This window comes from Aphelocoma coerulescens, unplaced genomic scaffold, assembly GCF_041296385.1.
Source record: "Aphelocoma coerulescens isolate FSJ_1873_10779 unplaced genomic scaffold, UR_Acoe_1.0 HiC_scaffold_55, whole genome shotgun sequence".
NCBI lineage: Eukaryota > Metazoa > Chordata > Aves > Passeriformes > Corvidae > Aphelocoma > Aphelocoma coerulescens.
In genome coordinates, this window is record NW_027183894.1 from 583,133 (window position 1) to 596,658 (window position 13,526).

Here is a 13,526-nt window from a genome sequence, read left to right on the forward strand (position 1 = left end):
CCTTGCAGCTGGCTCATGGGCCCACATTCAGGGCCCCCACCTCGGGAGAAAATTCTCCCAATGTGGTCTGATGTTGAAAGAGTCAAGAAGAGAAGAAGGGAAAAAACCCCCCAAAGTCCCAGGAAAGCAAAGTTCAACTCTCCATCTCCCCCCAGAGAAAAGGAGCTGAAAACTGGCTAAAAAGAAACAAAGTTGCTTCCTCCGCTCTTGCTGCAAGCAGGATGCAGAGGAGTGTGTATGTGTGTCCTTGAACAAACGCTCTGAGAAGTTTGTCCGGTTTTTTTTTCCTCTCCCCCCTCTCAGGCTCAGTTGAAAGGCACAGAAATGCACAAAGTTCACTTCTGGGCATAGAGTAGCAATAGGGGATACACATGATAAAGTCACCCCAAGACACAGGGACAGAGAATTCAGTGGAAAGACTCCGAGAATTCTGCTCCCAGAGATCATTCATTCCTGCTCACCCTGACCCTTGTAGAAAGGGGACCTCGTTCCAGGCAGCCTGTACTGAGCATGTGGCTCCTGAGTGGGGTTTGTTGTTTGGGAAACCTGCTCCGGCTTTTCCATTCTTTCCTTCCAAACAGGAAAACTTCTCCTGGGGCTGTGTGCAGGCAGAGCCCTGAGGAGAGCAGGTGGCACATGGTGCGCTGGGCTGGGACAGCCAGCTGCAGAGCTCAAGGGAAGAAGCCCAAAGTGTCACAATGGCTCCTTGCCTTCACATGCAACACCTGGGTCACAATGGTCTCCTTGATTCCATGAGGCCCCACTGTGTCACAATGGCTCCTTGGTTCCATCGGGTTCCGCAGTGTCACCATGGTCTCTTTTGATCCGCATTGTCATCATGGACAATTGGTTCCATGAGGCCCCGCAGTGTCACAATGGTCCCTTGCTTCCATAGGTTTGATGTTGTAACAATGGACTCCTTGCTTCTATGAGCTAGCCTGCTTTTTGCAGAGGTGTCTTTGGTTCCAACAAGGCCCCGCTGTGTCTCAGTGCACCCTGTCTTCCATGTGGATCTGGAGTATCACAAAGGCTCCTTGGTTCCACCAGGTCCTGCTGTGTCACAATGGGTCCTGTGGTCCCTGAGGCCCTCCAAAGTCATCATGGAGGCTTGCTTCCATGAGGTTCCATTATGTGCCAGTGGTCATCTTGGTTCCAGGAGTTTCCTTAGTGTCACAATGCTCTCCATGCTTCCATGATTCCCCACAATGTCACAATGCTCTCCATGCTTCCATTAGGCCCTGCTTTGCCACAATGGTCCCCTTGTTTCCATGAGGCCCCGCTGTGTCACAATGGACCTATGGTTCCATGATGTTGCGTGGTGTCACCGTGCTCTTCTTGAATCCGCAGTGTAACCATGGACCATTGGTTCCATGCGGCCTGGCCGTGTCACAATGGGCTCCGTGATTCCATGATTCCCCACGGTGTCACAATGGAGCCTTGTTTCTAGGAGGTTCTGTACTGTCACAATTGCCTCCTTGATGCCATCAGCCCCTGCAGTGTCACAATGGCTCCTTGGTTCCATGAGGAACACAATAGCTTGGCATAAGCATTGAGCAACAGCTGCTGAACACACCTGGCAACATCTGCTTGCATCAAAAGAGGGCTTCAAGCTGACAATGGCACCAGCAGCTTCCATCTGCAACAGAGACCCAGGAAAGGACAGGCTGTGCCGGTTTGGACAAATGTGGAGGAAAAAATCCTCTGATAGAAGGCAGGTTACACCCAGCCCTCCCCCACCAGCTTCGGGAAAAAAGAATTTTCCTGGGAAGAAAGTGAAAGAGATAAAAACCATTTTTTTAACAAACACCCAGGAAAAGGAGAACAATGCTAAATATTAAAAGCTCTCGCTGTGCAGAGAAAGCTGGGATAATTTGAGAGTCCTTCCGTGTTTCGGTGGGGTCTCCTGAAACATCCATAGACAGCGAGGCCCGTGCAAAGAAATAGGGAGCCATTCATGAGAGAAGTTTCAGAGCTCTTTCTTCTCCAGCCACATGGGCGGGGCACTGCCAAAGAACTGAGCAATCACGGCACAACCAGGGCCCTCCTGGCACAGGGCAACACAAAATAAGCAGTGCTGAACAGGATTAGGGCACATGTGAGCAGGGAGCAGGGAGACCCCGTGCCCAGGCCATGCCTCTACCCCAGGGTCCCCTCTCCCATGACCTCATGGCAGGGGGGAGGAACCCCAACACTTCCGGAGGTGTAGTCTCTCTCCTCCTCCTTGCAGCTGGCTCATGGGCCCACATTCAGGGCCCCCACCTCGGGAGAAAATTCTCCCAATGTGGTCTGATGTTGAAAGAGTCAAGAAGAGAAGAAGGGAAAAAAACCCCCAAAGTCCCAGGAAAACAAAGTTCAACTCTCCATCTCCCCCCAGAGAAAAGGAGCTGAAAACTGGCTAAAAAGAAACAAAGTTGCTTCCTCCGCTCTTGCTGCAAGCAGGATGCAGAGGAGTGTGTATGTGTGTCCTTGAACAAACGCTCTGAGAAGTTTGTCCGGTTTTTTTTTCCTCTCCCCCCTCTCAGGCTCAGTTGAAAGGCACAGAAATGCACAAAGTTCACTTCTGGGCATAGAGTAGCAATAGGGGATACACATGATAAAGTCACCCCAAGACACAGGGACAGAGAATTCAGTGGAAAGACTCCGAGAATTCTGCTCCCAGAGATCATTCATTCCTGCTCACCCTGACCCTTGTAGAAAGGGGACATCGTTCCCGGCAGCCTGTACTGAGCATGTGGCTCCTGAGTGGGGTTTGTTGTTTGGGAAACCTGCTCCGGCTTTTCCATTCTTTCCTTCCAAACAGGAAAACTTCTCCTGGGGCTGTGTGCAGGCAGAGCCCTGAGGAGAGCAGGTGGCACATGGTGCGCTGGGCTGGGACAGCCAGCTGCAGAGCTCAAGGGAAGAAGCCCAAAGTGTCACAATGGCTCCTTGCCTTCACATGCAACACCTGGGTCACAATGGTCTCCTTGATTCCATAAGGCCCCACTGTGTCACAATGGCTCCTTGGTTCCATTGGGTTCCGCAGTGTCACCATGGTCTCCTTTGATCCGCACTGTCATCATGGACAATTGGTTCCATGAGGCCCCGCAGTGTCACAATGGTCCCTTGCTTCCATAGGTTTGATGTTGTAACAATGGACTCCTTGCTTCTATGAGCTAGCCTGCTTTTTGCAGAGGTGTCTTTGGTTCCAACAAGGCCCCGCTGTGTCTCAGTGCACCCTGGCTTCCATGTGGATCTGGAGCATCACAAAGGCTCCTTGGTTCCACCAGGTCCTGCTGTGTCACAATGGGTCCTGTGGTCCCTGAGGCCCTCCAAAGTCATCATGGAGGCTTGCTTCCATGAGGTTCCATTATGTGCCAGTGGTCATCTTGGTTCCAGGAGTTTCCTTAGTGTCACAATGCTCTCCATGCTTCCATGATTCCCCACAATGTCACAATGCTCTCCATGCTTCCATTAGGCCCTGCTTTGCCACAATGGTCCCCTTGTTTCCATGAGGCCCCGCTGTGTCACAATGGACCTATGGTTCCATGATGTTGCGTGGTGTCACCGTGCTCTTCTTGAATCCGCAGTGTAACCATGGACCATTGGTTCCATGCGGCCTGGCCATGTCACAATGGGCTCCGTGATTCCATGATTCCCCACGGTGTCACAATGGAGCCTTGTTTCTAGGAGGTTCTGTACTGTCACAATTGCCTCCTTGATGCCATCAGCCCCTGCAGTGTCACAATGGCTCCTTGGTTCCATGAGGAACACAATAGCTTGGCATAAGCATTGAGCAACAGCTGCTGAACACACCTGGCAACATCTGCTTGCATCAAAAGAGGGCTTCAAGCTGACAATGGCACCAGCAGCTTCCATCTGCAACAGAGACCCAGGAAAGGACAGGCTGTGCCGGTTTGGACAAATGTGGAGGAAAATATCCTCTGATAGAAGGCAGGTTACACCCAGCCCTCCCCCACCAGCTTCAGGAAAAAAGAATTTTCCTGGGAAGAAAGTGAAAGAGATAAAAACTATTTTTTTAACAAACACCCAGGAAAAGGATAACAATGCTAAATATTAAAAGCTCTCGCTGTGCAGAGAAAGCTGGGATAATTTGAGAGTCCTTCCGTGTTTCGGTGGGGTCTCCTGAAACATCCATAGACAGCGAGGCCCGTGCAAAGAAATAGGGAGCCATTCATGAGAGAAGTTTCAGAGCTCTTTCTTCTCCAGCCACATGTGCGGGGCACTGCCAAAGAACTGAGCAGTCACGGCACAACCAGGGCCCTCCTGGCACAGGGCAACACAAAATAAGCAGTGCTGAACAGGATTAGGGCACATGTGAGCAGGGAGCAGGGAGACCCCGTGCCCAGGCCATGCCTCTACCCCAGGGTCCCCTCTCCCATGACCTCATGGCAGGGGGGAGGAACCCCAACACTTCCGGAGGTGTAGTCTCTCTCCTCCTCCTTGCAGCTGGCTCATGGGCCCACATTCAGGGCCCCCACCTCGGGAGAAAATTCTCCCAATGTGGTCTGATGTTGAAAGAGTCAAGAAGAGAAGAAGGGAAAAAAACCCCCAAAGTCCCAGGAAAGCAAAGTTCAACTCTCCATCTCCCCCCAGAGAAAAGGAGCTGAAAACTGGCTAAAAAGAAACAAAGTTGCTTCCTCCGCTCTTGCTGCAAGCAGGATGCAGAGGAGTGTGTATGTGTGTCCTTGAACAAACGCTCTGAGAAGTTTGTCCGGTTTTTTTTTCCTCTCCCCCCTCTCAGGCTCAGTTGAAAGGCACAGAAATGCACAAAGTTCACTTCTGGGCATAGAGTAGCAATAGGGGATACACATGATAAAGTCACCCCAAGACACAGGGACAGAGAATTCAGTGGAAAGACTCCGAGAATTCTGCTCCCAGAGATCATTCATTCCTGCTCACCCTGACCCTTGTAGAAAGGGGACATCGTTCCCGGCAGCCTGTACTGAGCATGTGGCTCCTGAGTGGGGTTTGTTGTTTGGGAAACCTGCTCCGGCTTTTCCATTCTTTCCTTCCAAACAGGAAAACTTCTCCTGGGGCTGTGTGCAGGCAGAGCCCTGAGGAGAGCAGGTGGCACATGGTGCGCTGGGCTGGGACAGCCAGCTGCAGAGCTCAAGGGAAGAAGCCCAAAGTGTCACAATGGCTCCTTGCCTTCACATGCAACACCTGGGACACAATGGTCTCCTTGATTCCATGAGGCCCCACTGTGTCACAATGGCTCCTTGGTTCCATCGGGTTCCGCAGTGTCACCATGGTCTCCTTTGATCCGCACTGTCATCATGGACAATTGGTTCCATGAGGCCCCGCAGTGTCACAATGGTCCCTTGCTTCCATAGGTTTGATGTTGTAACAATGGACTCCTTGCTTCTATGAGCTAGCCTGCTTTTTGCAGAGGTGTCTTTGGTTCCAACAAGGCCCCGCTGTGTCTCAGTGCACCCTGGCTTCCATGTGGATCTGGAGCATCACAAAGGCTCCTTGGTTCCACCAGGTCCTGCTGTGTCACAATGGGTCCTGTGGTCCCTGAGGCCCTCCAAAGTCATCATGGAGGCTTGCTTCCATGAGGTTCCATTATGTGCCAGTGGTCATCTTGGTTCCAGGAGTTTCCTTAGTGTCACAATGCTCTCCATGCTTCCATGATTCCCCACAATGTCACAATGCTCTCCATGCTTCCATTAGGCCCTGCTTTGCCACAATGGTCCCCTTGTTTCCATGAGGCCCCGCTGTGTCACAATGGACCTATGGTTCCATGATGTTGCGTGGTGGCACCGTGCTCTTCTTGAATCCGCAGTGTAAACATGGACCATTGGTTCCATGCGGCCTGGCCGTGTCACAATGGGCTCCGTGATTCCATGATTCCCCACGGTGTCACAATGGAGCCTTGTTTCTAGGAGGTTCTGTACTGTCACAATTGCCTCCTTGATGCCATCAGCCCCTGCAGTGTCACAATGGCTCCTTGGTTCCATGAGGAACACAATAGCTTGGCATAAGCATTGAGCAACAGCTGCTGAACACACCTGGCAACATCTGCTTGCATCAAAAGAGGGCTTCAAGCTGACAATGGCACCAGCAGCTTCCATCTGCAACAGAGACCCAGGAAAGGACAGGCTGTGCCGGTTTGGACAAATGTGGAGGAAAATATCCTCTGATAGAAGGCAGGTTACACCCAGCCCTCCCCCACCAGCTTCGGGAAAAAAGAATTTTCCTGGGAAGAAAGTGAAAGAGATAAAAACTATTTTTTTAACAAACACACAGGAAAAGGATAACAATGCTAAATATTAAAAGCTCTCGCTGTGCAGAGAAAGCTGGGATAATTTGAGAGTCCTTCCGTGTTTCGGTGGGGTCTCCTGAAACATCCATAGACAGCGAGGCCCGTGCAAAGAAATAGGGAGATATTCTTGAGAGAAGTTTCAGAGCTCTTTCTTCTCCAGCCACATGGGCGGGGCACTGCCAAAGAACTGAGCAGTCACGGCACAACCAGGGCCCTCCTGGCACAGGGCAACACAAAATAAGCAGTGCTGAACAGGATTAGGGCACATGTGAGCAGGGAGCAGGGAGACCCCGTGCCCAGGCCATGCCTCTACCCCAGGGTCCCCTCTCCCATGACCTCATGGCAGTGGGGAGGAACCCCAACACTTCCGGAGGTGTAGTCTCTCTCCTCCTCCTTGCAGCTGGCTCATGGGCCCACATTCAGGGCCCCCACCTCGGGAGAAAATTCTCCCAATGTGGTCTGATGTTGAAAGAGTCAAGAAGAGAAGAAGGGAAAAAAACCCCCAAAGTCCCAGGAAAACAAAGTTCAACTCTCCATCTCCCCCCAGAGAAAAGGAGCTGAAAACTGGCTAAAAAGAAACAAAGTTGCTTCCTCCGCTCTTGCTGCAAGCAGGATGCAGAGGAGTGTGTATGTGTGTCCTTGAACAAACGCTCTGAGAAGTTTGTCCGGTTTTTTTTTCCTCTCCCCCCTCTCAGGCTCAGTTGAAAGGCACAGAAATGCACAAAGTTCACTTCTGGGCATAGAGTAGCAATAGGGGATACACATGATAAAGTCACCCCAAGACACAGGGACAGAGAATTCAGTGGAAAGACTCCGAGAATTCTGCTCCCAGAGAATTCTGCTCACACTGACCCTTGTAGAAAGGGGACATCGTTCCCGGCAGCCTGTACTGAGCATGTGGCTCCTGAGTGGGGTTTGTTGTTTGGGAAACCTGCTCCGGCTTTTCCATTCTTTCCTTCCAAACAGGAAAACTTCTCCTGGGGCTGTGTGCAGGCAGAGCCCTGAGGAGAGCAGGTGGCACATGGTGCGCTGGGCTGGGACAGCCAGCTGCAGAGCTCAAGGGAAGAAGCCCAAAGTGTCACAATGGCTCCTTGCCTTCACATGCAACACCTGGGTCACAATGGTCTCCTTGATTCCATGAGGCCCCACTGTGTCACAATGGCTCCTTGGTTCCATCGGGTTCCGCAGTGTCACCATGGTCTCCTTTGATCCGCACTGTCATCATGGACAATTGGTTCCATGAGGCCCCGCAGTGTCACAATGGTCCCTTGCTTCCATAGGTTTGATGTTGTAACAATGGACTCCTTGCTTCTATGAGCTAGCCTGCTTTTTGCAGAGGTGTCTTTGGTTCCAACAAGGCCCCGCTGTGTCTCAGTGCACCCTGGCTTCCATGTGGATCTGGAGTATCACAAAGGCTCCTTGGTTCCACCAGGTCCTGCTGTGTCACAATGGGTCCTGTGGTCCCTGAGGCCCTCCAAAGTCATCATGGAGGCTTGCTTCCATGAGGTTCCATTATGTGCCAGTGCTCATCTTGGTTCCAGGAGTTTCCTTAGTGTCACAATGCTCTCCATGCTTCCATGATTCCCCACAATGTCACAATGCTCTCCATGCTTCCATTAGGCCCTGCTTTGCCACAATGGTCCCCTTGTTTCCATGAGGCCCCGCTGTGTCACAATGGACCTATGGTTCCATGATGTTGCGTGGTGTCACCGTGCTCTTCTTGAATCCGCAGTGTAACCATGGACCATTGGTTCCATGCGGCCTGGCCGTGTCACAATGGGCTCCGTGATTCCATGATTCCCCACGGTGTCACAATGGAGCCTTGTTTCTAGGAGGTTCTGTACTGTCACAATTGCCTCCTTGATGCCATCAGCCCCTGCAGTGTCACAATGGCTCCTTGGTTCCATGAGGAACACAATAGCTTGGCATAAGCATTGAGCAACAGCTGCTGAACACACCTGGCAACATCTGCTTGCATCAAAAGAGGGCTTCAAGCTGACAATGGCACCAGCAGCTTCCATCTGCAACAGAGACCCAGGAAAGGACAGGCTGTGCCGGTTTGGACAAATGTGGAGGAAAATATCCTCTGATAGAAGGCAGGTTACACCCAGCCCTCCCCCACCAGCTTCGGGAAAAAAGAATTTTCCTGGGAAGAAAGTGAAAGAGATAAAAACTATTTTTTTAACAAACACCCAGGAAAAGGAGAACAATGCTAAATATTAAAAGCTCTCGCTGTGCAGAGAAAGCTGGGATAATTTGAGAGTCCTTCCGTGTTTCGGTGGGGTCTCCTGAAACATCCATAGACAGCGAGGCCCGTGCAAAGAAATAGGGAGCGATTCTTGAGAGAAGTTTCAGAGCTCTTTCTTCTCCAGCCACATGGGCGGGGCACTGCCAAAGAACTGAGCAGTCACGGCACAACCAGGGCCCTCCTGGCACAGGGCAACACAAAATAAGCAGTGCTGAACAGGATTAGGGCACATGTGAGCAGGGAGCAGGGAGACCCCGTGCCCAGGCCATGCCTCTACCCCAGGGTCCCCTCTCCCATGACCTCATGGCAGGGGGGAGGAACCCCAACACTTCCGGAGGTGTAGTCTCTCTCCTCCTCCTTGCAGCTGGCTCATGGGCCCACATTCAGGGCCCCCACCTCGGGAGAAAATTCTCCCAATGTGGTCTGATGTTGAAAGAGTCAAGAAGAGAAGAAGGGAAAAAAACCCCCAAAGTCCCAGGAAAACAAAGTTCAACTCTCCATCTCCCCCCAGAGAAAAGGAGCTGAAAACTGGCTAAAAAGAAACAAAGTTGCTTCCTCCGCTCTTGCTGCAAGCAGGATGCAGAGGAGTGTGTATGTGTGTCCTTGAACAAACGCTCTGAGAAGTTTGTCCGGTTTTTTTTTCCTCTCCCCCCTCTCAGGCTCAGTTGAAAGGCACAGAAATGCACAAAGTTCACTTCTGGGCATAGAGTAGCAATAGGGGATACACATGATAAAGTCACCCCAAGACACAGGGACAGAGAATTCAGTGGAAAGACTCCGAGAATTCTGCTCCCAGAGATCATTCATTCCTGCTCACCCTGACCCTTGTAGAAAGGGGACATCGTTCCCGGCAGCCTGTACTGAGCATGTGGCTCCTGAGTGGGGTTTGTTGTTTGGGAAACCTGCTCCGGCTTTTCCATTCTTTCCTTCCAAACAGGAAAACTTCTCCTGGGGCTGTGTGCAGGCAGAGCCCTGAGGAGAGCAGGTGGCACATGGTGCGCTGGGCTGGGACAGCCAGCTGCAGAGCTCAAGGGAAGAAGCCCAAAGTGTCACAATGGCTCCTTGCCTTCACATGCAACACCTGGGACACAATGGTCTCCTTGATTCCATGAGGCCCCACTGTGTCACAATGGCTCCTTGGTTCCATCGGGTTCCGCAGTGTCACCATGGTCTCCTTTGATCCGCATTGTCATCATGGACAATTGGTTCCATGAGGCCCCGCAGTGTCACAATGGTCCCTTGGTTGCATAGGTTTGATGTTGTAACAATGGACTCCTTGCTTCTATGAGCTAGCCTGCTTTTTGCAGAGGTGTCTTTGGTTCCAACAAGGCCCCGCTGTGTCTCAGTGCACCCTGGCTTCCATGTGGATCTGGAGCATCACAAAGGCTCCTTGGTTCCACCAGGTCCTGCTGTGTCACAATGGGTCCTGTGGTCCCTGAGGCCCTCCAAAGTCATCATGGAGGCTTGCTTCCATGAGGTTCCATTATGTGCCAGTGGTCATCTTGGTTCCAGGAGTTTCCTTAGTGTCACAATGCTCTCCATGCTTCCATGATTCCCCACAATGTCACAATGCTCTCCATGCTTCCATTAGGCCCTGCTTTGCCACAATGGTCCCCTTGTTTCCATGAGGCCCCGCTGTGTCACAATGGACCTATGGTTCCATGATGTTGCGTGGTGTCACCGTGCTCTTCTTGAATCCGCAGTGTAACCATGGACCATTGGTTCCATGCGGCCTGGCCGTGTCACAATGGGCTCCGTGATTCCATGATTCCCCACGGTGTCACAATGGAGCCTTGTTTCTAGGAGGTTCTGTACTGTCACAATTGCCTCCTTGATGCCATCAGCCCCTGCAGTGTCACAATGGCTCCTTGGTTCCATGAGGAACACAATAGCTTGGCATAAGCATTGAGCAACAGCTGCTGAACACACCTGGCAACATCTGCTTGCATCAAAAGAGGGCTTCAAGCTGACAATGGCACCAGCAGCTTCCATCTGCAACAGAGACCCAGGAAAGGACAGGCTGTGCCGGTTTGGACAAATGTGGAGGAAAATATCCTCTGATAGAAGGCAGGTTACACCCAGCCCTCCCCCACCAGCTTCAGGAAAAAAGAATTTTCCTGGGAAGAAAGTGAAAGAGATAAAAACTACTTTTTTAACAAACACACAGGAAAAGGATAACAATGCTAAATATTAAAAGCTCTCGCTGTGCAGAGAAAGCTGGGATAATTTGAGAGTCCTTCCGTGTTTCGGTGGGGTCTCCTGAAACATCCATAGACAGCGAGGCCCGTGCAAAGAAATAGGGAGCCATTCTTGAGAGAAGTTTCAGAGCTCTTTCTTCTCCAGCCACATGGGCGGGGCACTGCCAAAGAACTGAGCAGTCACGGCACAACCAGGGCCCTCCTGGCACAGGGCAACACAAAATAAGCAGTGCTGAACAGGATTAGGGCACATGTGAGCAGGGAGCAGGGAGACCCCGTGCCCAGGCCATGCCTCTACCCCAGGGTCCCCTCTCCCATGACCTCATGGCAGGGGGGAGGAACCCCAACACTTCCGGAGGTGTAGTCTCTCTCCTCCTCCTTGCAGCTGGCTCATGGGCCCACATTCAGGGCCCCCACCTCGGGAGAAAATTCTCCCAATGTGGTCTGATGTTGAAAGAGTCAAGAAGAGAAGAAGGGAAAAAAACCCCCAAAGTCCCAGGAAAACAAAGTTCAACTCTCCATCTCCCCCCAGAGAAAAGGAGCTGAAAACTGGCTAAAAAGAAACAAAGTTGCTTCCTCCGCTCTTGCTGCAAGCAGGATGCAGAGGAGTGTGTATGTGTGTCCTTGAACAAACGCTCTGAGAAGTTTGTCCGGTTTTTTTTCCTCTCCCCCCTCTCAGGCTCAGTTGAAAGGCACAGAAATGCACAAAGTTCACTTCTGGGCATAGAGTAGCAATAGGGGATACACATGATAAAGTCACCCCAAGACACAGGGACAGAGAATTCAGTGGAAAGACTCTGAGAATTCTGATCCCAGAGATCATTCATTCCTGCTCACCCTGACCCTTGTAGAAAGGGGACCTCGTTCCAGGCAGCCTGTACTGAGCATGTGGCTCCTGAGTGGGGTTTGTTGTTTGGGAAACCTGCTCCGGCTTTTCCATTCTTTCCTTCCAAACAGGAAAACTTCTCCTGGGGCTGTGTGCAGGCAGAGCCCTGAGGAGAGCAGGTGGCACATGGTGCGCTGGGCTGGGACAGCCAGCTGCAGAGCTCAAGGGAAGAAGCCCAAAGTGTCACAATGGCTCCTTGCCTTCACATGCAACACCTGGGTCACAATGGTCTCCTTGATTCCATGAGGCCCCACTGTGTCACAATGGCTCCTTGGTTCCATCGGGTTCCGCAGTGTCACCATGGTCTCCTTTGATCCGCACTGTCATCATGGACAATTGGTTCCATGAGGCCCCGCAGTGTCACAATGGTCCCTTGCTTCCATAGGTTTGATGTTGTAACAATGGACTCCTTGCTTCTATGAGCTAGCCTGCTTTTTGCAGAGGTGTCTTTGGTTCCAACAAGGCCCCGCTGTGTCTCAGTGCACCCTGGCTTCCATGTGGATCTGGAGTATCACAAAGGCTCCTTGGTTCCACCAGGTCCTGCTGTGTCACAATGGGTCCTGTGGTCCCTGAGGCCCTCCAAAGTCATCATGGAGGCTTGCTTCCATGAGGTTCCATTATGTGCCAGTGCTCATCTTGGTTCCAGGAGTTTCCTTAGTGTCACAATGCTCTCCATGCTTCCATGATTCCCCACAATGTCACAATGCTCTCCATGCTTCCATTAGGCCCTGCTTTGCCACAATGGTCCCCTTGTTTCCATGAGGCCCCGCTGTGTCACAATGGACCTATGGTTCCATGATGTTGCGTGGTGTCACCGTGCTCTTCTTGAATCCGCCGTGTAACCATGGACCATTGGTTCCATGCGGCCTGGCCGTGTCACAATGGGCTCCGTGATTCCATGATTCCCCACGGTGTCACAATGGAGCCTTGTTTCTAGGAGGTTCTGTACTGTCACAATTGCCTCCTTGATGCCATCAGCCCCTGCAGTGTCACAATGGCTCCTTGGTTCCATGAGGAACACAATAGCTTGGCATAAGCATTGAGCAACAGCTGCTGAACACACCTGGCAACATCTGCTTGCATCAAAAGAGGGCTTCAAGCTGACAATGGCACCAGCAGCTTCCATCTGCAACAGAGACCCAGGAAAGGACAGGCTGTGCCGGTTTGGACAAATGTGGAGGAAAATATCCTCTGATAGAAGGCAGGTTACACCCAGCCCTCCCCCACCAGCTTCGGGAAAAAAGAATTTTCCTGGGAAGAAAGTGAAAGAGATAAAAACTATTTTTTTAACAAACACCCAGGAAAAGGAGAACAATGCTAAATATTAAAAGCTCTCGCTGTGCAGAGAAAGCTGGGATAATTTGAGAGTCCTTCCGTGTTTCGGTGGGGTCTCCTGAAACATCCATAGACAGCGAGGCCCGTGCAAAGAAATAGGGAGCGATTCTTGAGAGAAGTTTCAGAGCTCTTTCTTCTCCAGCCACATGGGCGGGGCACTGCCAAAGAACTGAGCAGTCACGGCACAACCAGGGCCCTCCTGGCACAGGGCAACACAAAATAAGCAGTGCTGAACAGGATTAGGGCACATGTGAGCAGGGAGCAGGGAGACCCCGTGCCCAGGCCATGCCTCTACCCCAGGGTCCCCTCTCCCATGACCTCATGGCAGGGGGGAGGAACCCCAACACTTCCGGAGGTGTAGTCTCTCTCCTCCTCCTTGCAGCTGGCTCATGGGCCCACATTCAGGGCCCCCACCTCGGGAGAAAATTCTCCCAATGTGGTCTGATGTTGAAAGAGTCAAGAAGAGAAGAAGGGAAAAAAACCCCCAAAGTCCCAGGAAAACAAAGTTCAACTCTCCATCTCCCCCCAGAGAAAAGGAGCTGAAAACTGGCTAAAAAGAAACAAAGTTGCTTCCTCCGCTCTTGCTGCAAGCAG